This window comes from Myodes glareolus, chromosome 6 (genome assembly GCF_982192425.1).
Source record: "Myodes glareolus chromosome 6, mMyoGla1.1, whole genome shotgun sequence".
Lineage (NCBI taxonomy): Eukaryota > Metazoa > Chordata > Mammalia > Rodentia > Cricetidae > Myodes > Myodes glareolus.
In genome coordinates, this window is record NC_142031.1 from 44,179,795 (window position 1) to 44,188,235 (window position 8,441).

The 8,441-nt window shown below is 38.4% G+C and overlaps 1 long non-coding RNA gene across 1 annotated transcript; it reads right to left on the reverse strand.

Annotated features, from left to right (window-relative positions):
• Positions 1 to 1,325: 1,325 nt before the first annotated feature.
• On the reverse strand, positions 1,326 to 8,021 carry LOC148121771 (uncharacterized). Its single transcript, XR_015737980.1, has 3 exons — positions 7,958 to 8,021; positions 6,276 to 6,341; positions 1,326 to 1,477 (listed from the first exon to the last, which is right to left on the reverse strand). It is a non-coding gene; the product is annotated as an uncharacterized LOC148121771 (long non-coding RNA).
• Between the last annotated feature and the right edge of the window lie 420 nt (positions 8,022 to 8,441).

Sequence of the window (8,441 nt, forward strand, 5' to 3'; positions counted from 1 at the left end):
CAGAAATTAAGAACACTTGTTGCTCTTATTTAGGACCCAGGGTGGTCCTAATAATAGGAAATAATAGAAAGCTGATAAGAGATATTTCTCAACATTATAGAAATCTTTATCGACACAGTTTTATCACAGGAGATTTAAGGGTCAAACTACTCAGTAGATGTAACTTTGCTTAGAGGCTCAAATTAAGCCAGGCTTCACAGAGATACATGGGAATTACTCTCCATTAAATCAATGTATCAAGAACGAGGAAAAGAAAAACAAAGAAAATTATTCCTCACTAGTGTTATATCTACAAATAAGTATATATGCTTTTGCTTTAACTAGGTTTGCCCTAAATAAAAGACCACATGTGCTTATAAATGTAAAATAGGCTGACCTATATCTTGATATTTGCATACTTTATCGTCAGAAACCACAAATTTCTCACAGTTTGTCTTAAAGAGAGGTACTCATGAGAAGAGCAATACGTAGCCAGAAACAGAGATTAAAAAGCACAATGAACTATTGGGTGCACATTTTCAGCTTCCTGCTGATCAGTGTCACAGGTAAGATAGAGGAAGGGCAATGAGCTCAGAATATAAGATTATTTTCCCTGGGAAAGTTTGAGTCTAAGATAAACCACTTTTATTTTGTCTCTTCTGAATATTGGAAGGTAGAGTTAACTTTGTTTCAATTTCTCTTGATCACAGTGTCCAAAGGAGAAATCGTCCTCATCCAGTCTCCAGCTTACATGACTGCATCTAGAGGGGAAAAGGTCATCATCACCTGCAGAGCCAGCTCAAGCATAAACTCCAATTACTTGCACTGGTACCAGCAAAAGCCAGGAGCCTCCCCCAAACTATTGATTTATAGCACATCCTACCTGGCTGCTGGAGTCCTAGATAGTTTCAGTGGCAGTGGATCTGGGAACTCTTATTATCTCACAATCAGCTGCATGCAGGATGAAGATGCTGCCACTTACTACTGTCAGCATGGGAGTAGTAGCCCACCCCACAGTGCTACAGACTGGAACAAAAACACTTTATGCTACTATGGCCCAGCTGCTTCCTCCTAGAGATAAAATGTGGCCAAGGGTTTGACTGATATGTGACAGCATTTCCCAAAGTGTTGTAAGGTGGTATTAGACATGTATACATTTTTTAGACATGTATACATTTCCTACTTTTAATGCTTCCAATTTATAACATTTTTATATGAATCTGGTAGATTCTTTTATATAATTCCTTTTTTGTTTGTTTGTTTGGGTAGGGATCAAGGGAGACAAATATAGTTATCTGTGGGATTATTTTTAAATTATAATTTGTAGCATTAATACTTACAAGAATCCCAGAGGCATTGGCTTCTAGGGTTGTGAATCTTGTTCTCCTACCAGGATAAGTGCCTTCTCAGACTTGGGAGTTTCCTGAGGCAGGTTTAGGGTAGGTATATCAGAGTGTATCCATCTGTGTGCCTATGTTGCTTCAGTATTTCTTCACGGCTGTGGAGAAATTGAAATTCTCCAGTCTTGGGGTAGAATAACATTATAAGTAAAAAGTGAGAAGCAGGGACATATGAACAGGCTATTTCTGTAGGTCATTGGTGGATATAGTGTTAAAGTAGTTCTGTGTAATATTTGTTCCTGCGACTGAGAACACAGTATAGACTAGGTGACTTTATTACTTATTTTGGACAATATATTTTTCTCATGGATTTTCCTGTAACATGAGGGCCGACTTGTTGGGGTATCTGTTCCTGCCTGGTACCCCACAGCCGGCAAGTCCCAGAGAAAATCAATCACACAGAGATCTCTATAATTTATAAAGCTGATTGGCCCATTAGGTGAGGCTACTTATTAGTTCTTATGGCTTATCTTAACCCATTATTCTGATCTATGTTAGCCATATGGCTTGGTACCTTTTTCACCTGTCAGCTTACATGTTGCTTCTTCAGTGATCTGGGCAAGGAATGGTGGAGGGAGCTTCCTCCTCCCTAGGCTTCTCCTATTCTCATTGCCCCACCTCTACTTCCTGTCTGGTTTTCCTGCCTATACTTCCTGCCTGGCCAATCAGCATTTTATTAAAATACATGATTGACAGAATACAAACAATTCTCCCGCACCATTTCCCTCTTATTTTTTTTAAACAATGGAAAATACCCATAGTCCATTTGTTGGGAATGTGGGCATAGTATTTCAGGCTACTTCCTGCTGGTTGGGGGCGCTGATAATCTTATAGGGACCTAAAGAAAATTTAGAGTTATAGTCAAGTCCTGACTGGAGTATCCTGTGAGTCTTGATCATCTCAGGCATCAGTCTTGAACCTGTTTTGGATGTACAACTCTGTATCCAGGCGATCTGTTCCTACTGGAGATTTCTCAGGTGGTCTTCCTTGTTTGAACCTGATTTTTCTTAATTCAGAATGAATCCACAGCCTCTAATTTTCTGTGGAAACAAAAGCAAAATCTCTTCTCCAAAGTAACATACCTTTTGACTTCAATTTTGAAGCCAAGGTATTTCCAAAATATCCATCTTGGATTAATTCAACAGCATTTATAAGCAAATATCTTTTAGCAGCTGTTTCTCCTTCTTCAGCATTCAAACAATTCAAAGAGAGCATAATAGCATACAGTATCAAGATTCTCTGTATTTTCCATCTTTACATGGCTTTATTTTGACCTCTATTTCTTTGATTTTTACTTTTAACTTTTGGCTTTTTGAAACAAGTTCTCTGTGTATCTTTGTCCTGGAATAACTCTGTAGACCAGGCTGTCCTTGAACTCACCGAGATCCCTCTGTCTCTGCCTCCCAGGCATTGGGATTAAAGGTGTGTGCTACCACACCTTGAAGTCACAGAGGTCAATCTACCTCTGTCCCTTGAAGTCACAGAGGTCTCTCTACCTCTGTCTCCCAGGCATTGGGATTAATGCTGTGTACCACCACACCCAACTGCTCTCTTTCTTTATATTTAAGAATTTTAACTTTTATCCTGCATATATTTTAACACATAGTAAACCATTTAGAGGTTTTTTTCGTCTTTGAATCTCTCTTTACTGTATCTATCTCTCCTTTTCTGACCACATGAGTCTAAAACCGTGGCTTTGAGGCTTTCCAGCTCATGGCTAAGGTACCGGCTGTAGCCATTTTTATTGCCACTACTCTATGGCATTTCAAGGTCCTTACCAGAAAGCAAGCTGCAGCTTTCTGCTCACAGACCATACTCAGTCAGACTGCCTGCCTGAAAGAGTCAGAGATTGCCCTGGCAGGACAGCCCAGAAAGCCAGCATTTTAAAACAGCGCAGTGTTTTTCAGGTTATGACTGAAAACCCGAAAAGCATGTGTTCAGCTTTTCATCGACACCATTTAAGTGTTTCGCGGCAGGACCTCTTGAAGGAGCTACAAAGTTTTGCAGCTAAAGCTGAGTCAGGAAGCCTCTCTTAGATGAGAGCATTTGCTTGCCTCTAGCAAGCAGAGCAGACCCGAGAAATTGCTGCTACCAAGAAGATATGCTTTACTCTATTCTTTCCCAAGCTTTCTCAAGCTTTCTGTGGATTCAGTTATCCATGTGGGTACCATTTGTAACATGAGGGCCGGCTTGTTGGGGTATCTGTTTGCGCCCAGTACCCCACAACCAGCAAGTCCCAGAGAAAGATCAAATACAGAGATCTCTATAAGTTATAAAGCTGATTGGCCCTTTAGGTCAGGCTACTTATTAGTTCTTATGACTTATCTTAACCCATTATTCTGATCTATGTTAGCCATATGGCTTGGTACCTTTTTCACCTGTCAGCTTACAAGTTGCTTCTTCAGTGGTCTGGGCAGGAATAGTGAAGGGAGCTTCCTCCTCCCTAGCCTTCTCCTATTCTCATTGCCCCACCTCTACTTCCTGTCTGGTTTTCCCGCCTATACTTCCTGCCTGGCCAATCAGCATTTTATTAAAATACATGATTGACAGAATACAAACAATTCTCCTGCACCATTTTCCTATACTAGTTCCTCTCAGGTCCTTCCCACCTAGGTATCTTCTATGAGGAAGTGAAGTGGTGAGAGCTCAGATGCTTCAAATTCTCAACTAGAGGCCAGTTAGTGTAGATTCACAAGCAAAAAGACTTCATTGTCTGTGGCATACGTGGGGATTGGGGTAGGCCTCACTCTCATTCATACAGCCACAGGAAATCCTTTTGTTTCCCAGTTGATCTCAAGTGATGACATGGAGTGGTCCACACAGAGGACATTCACTACTAGCTTTCAATGTCATTTGCATTTTAGGATAATTTAGTGTCTCTATGACATCCCTCTATTTTTCAGTGCTCTTCTTCAAGAATATAGTTAGATAGCATTTGTTTATTCTGTAATTCTGCTCAGTTTGTTGGAGAAAAGTGTAGGTGGCACCTCTCTTCAGCCATTTTATTGGAGGTTCAGGAGACTTACACCTGGTTTATGCTTCTTTCACTCATCTCAGGATCTTCTCTGACTGCTTGCTCTCCGGGACAATCACTTATTGAAAGTAAACTGCCTCTATCATTCCAATAAGAGTAGTATCCATTGTCCTCTGTCTTCTCATTTTTATTAATGGACAATTTCTCTGAAATTGTCCTGCTAAACAGTCATAAAAATACTACAATAAAGGAGATCATCAGAATTCTGGTCATATCTGTTCTGCTGGGTTAATAGAGACAATTGCAGACAGAGTAACATTAGTAGAATTTCTCCCCAAAGCTTCACAGTGACCTTCAAGACATGGCTCTACTTGAAAATATTATTGTATTATTGGATTGTAACTGCTGGGAAAAGCAGTTATTATATCTCAGTCTCAATATCTCCTGATCTGAATGTTTTATATTATGACTTGTATTGTTGTGGATGGTAACTCATAGTACTTTTGATGGTGACAAGTTGCAATACTTTCAGACTCCTAGTTACATATAGTGAGTGAAATCTGTCCCCAAACCCCTACTACTGAGACTAGCTTGTGCCTCAGATAGTAATCTGAATATGAATGCAGTATAAGAGAATTTTGGGAGCTTTCCACAGTTTGTGCTGACACATGTCTAATCTATTACTAACATTCCAAAAGTGACTCTTTCTCTAAGAGATGCAGAGAGGGAATGTGGGGACTATGTTACATGGTGATGACCAATGGATGGAATTAAAATGTTGAGTACTTAAAATGACTATAATTTTGGCTGTATATTTCTTTGTTGCACTCATAAATCAATTTCAGACTAGTGTAATAGCCATCCTTAATATAAAGATGTTTCATTCTTCTTTGAATAGTAGCTAATACAGAGACTGGGTGGTTGTTTTGACTGAAACAAGTAGCTCTTGAGTGCCCAGCCATAAGAGAATCACCGTGTCACCCACTCTAAGGCATGGGAAACGTGAAGGAAATGGTTTAAGAATGAATGTAAGAGCTAGAACATGAAGACAAGCTGCAGGATATGCTTTGTTATATGATTGACGCACAGATGAAAACAAGAACACAACAGCTGCAATGGTCTGCATGATGTCTGCACAGCACTGGACTCATTAACATTCAGTCATAAATTGGATGGAAACCTCATGTTACTTCAGAGCTACTGAGGAAGGTGACGAAATTACTTTCAGGGATGTAGCCATCATTGAAGTACTCATACAATGGTGGAGAGCTTCATATTCATGCCTGCGATTGTGGCCCTAGTTAAATATAGTGGGTAACAAGAAAAAAGCAAACCACAAAATCATGAACAGATGGGAATCTAGTGGCAAGGGAAGGTGGTGATGGAGTTGGAGAAAGAGAATAGATGAGAGTGAAGAGACAAATGAAACCAAATCTTATTATATAGATTTATGAAATTTGTGAAGGTTGCATTAACTAAAAATAGATTTTAAAATAAACTACCAGTAAAAGGAATATAAATGAATATGGAGAGTGTAAAAGTGGTGGTGCAGACCTTTAATCCCAACATTCAGGAGGCAGAGGCAGGCAGATCTCAGTGAGTTAGAGGTCATCTTGGTCTATAAGAGCTATTTCCAGGACTCCAAAGTTACAGAGAAATCCTGTATCAAAACCCCTCCCCAAAAAAGAAGATGGAGAAAAAACTAGAATATAAGTATTATGATTATTTTTCAGGTAAATGTCACTTTAAACTGATTTCTAATCTTATGTAAATCATATAAGTTATTACTAAAATATATTCTTATTATTTAGGATGAAAACAACTGTTGAGGAGAAATATACACCAGGATCACCAGGGAGATGCATGTGCTCAAAGAAGCAAGATTCACCAGGTCAGGTACTACAGGAAGGTGAAAGTCTCACCTGCCAAAATTTGAGATTTGCTGATAGGTCCGGTGCCAGAATATTACAGTCTCTATCAGATGTACCCTGTGAGAAAAACATGTTCTTGTTTTTATAGCAACAATTCTCCTCAGCACCAAATATCCCGCTCTCTTACAAAGTTACTGCTTTAGCACTCCCACTCTTCACATTTAAAACTATTCCTGCTTGAAATGACTATACTGGCTTCTCCATTGTCACAGGAGGTCAAATAATGCTTGGCCATGTAACCCATGTGACCCATATCCTAGGCTGTTATTATGCTGGAGAGTCATTATCATGTCTGTGTTTTGAGCTCAGCAGAAAGAAAATTAAGCAGCAGTTGAAATTCCCTGACTCCATTTCCCATAATATCCCAGTGACCTTCAAATCCTGACTGCAGCTGAGAAATGTCAGCAGGCAGGAAGATGAAAATAAGCACATGAGGCCTCTTACTTTCTCGTTTCTGATTCCCTGTTGTGGGGGGTTATATTATGGCTTGTAACATTGTAAGAGGGTTGCTATAATACTGTTCATGTTAATAAATGGCAGCATCTTCAGACTTGAGGCTGCTGTTCATGAATGTGAATTTTATCCCAGATACAGTGCTATTGAAACTTGATGGCCCCCCAGATTGCACACTGGATGAACTATATAGAAGTTGTAGCAATTTTCCATATTTCTACTGGTCCGTGAATAAACAGTTATGAATACTCTCACTTGCCCTTCAATTGGTGGTTCATCTGTCTCCTTAAGAAGCACAGAGGAAAAAATTATACTGTGTTATCTGGATGTCATATTTCATATATGGATGAAAAGCTTACAACAAATATAGTAAACTAATTAAGTTACAGGAAGACTCTGCTAAAGAGCACAGTGAGCTATAAAATTGTTGATATTCTCCTTCCTTTCCTGGGAACAGAGCAGCAACAACAGCCTAGGAGATCCTATTGAGACCTGCTATTAGACAGTGTGTGACTAGTCTATTAAGAAGTCTTCTGGGTGGTAGACGGTGCTCTATGTTAACATGGGTGGTCAGTTTCAGGATTAGTTGGGCTCAACTCAAGATTCCAGATGTCTCAGAATAACACAAATTGCCTGCAGAATACATGTTATTCCTGGGAGACTTTTGCTCCAAAAATATATTCAGGAGGAAATATTCAGCTTGAATTGAACTTAGACCTAGTTGTGTAATTTAATTCATAATAAATATAGATATTTACTTGTTTCCAAAATATGCATAGAAAATCTAAAAGAGTTTTGATCCATTGTGTTTTAAATTTCTATCAAGTATGTATGACTGATATTACTGAAAATTTTGTTATATTTATTTTTGTCATTATTAAGTTGATTTAACTCATAAAAGTAAGCTGATCACTTAAAATTTCTGCTTCTAATATCATCAAAATTCTTTTCCAATATCCAGGGGCCAATTCATTGTTTCTCTTTTTATTAAAATTTTATCATTTCTCTATCTTGCAGTGAGGATGTGCCACACACACACAAAATTACATATAAAAGAAGCTTCTTGGAATAAACAACCTCTACAGCTACCCATGAAAGGACCTATAAACATGTATGTACTGTCTAAAACTGTTATATATCTGAGCCCCTGCCACAGAGGGAAGCACAACAAGGAAATACTACATTAAATATGATACAAATCAACATAAGGTGCAACTTACAGATGGATGCTGTTCTGTGGTCAACAAAGAAGAGACGTTCCCTGAAACTAAACATGTACTGCCTCCCTCACCTGAGACTTAAGACAACACTGGGCTTTTATTTTTTTTTTTTTTTTTTTTGTCATCCACCAGTTTAATTAATGTTATCATTTTGTATACTTCAGAGAAATGAGTATATCACAGGTAATATATTGAAAAATCTTACATATTTCAAATTTAAGTGGAATTTCCCTAGGCACAGACATTGTCTGCTATTTAATGGATGTCTCTGTTTTGTCTTTTATTCCATAATGCTGTTAGTCTGCTGGGTAAAAAGCATTCTCACATGATAAACCAGAAGATGATATACATCAAAGGAACTATTTGCCCAACCATGTTTTTCATAAAGACATTACTACAACATTAAAGATACTGTCAGGACTCATCCTTCTTAAATTAGATTTGTGTGCTATGAGATATAAAATAGACAGCATCAGGAAAAATG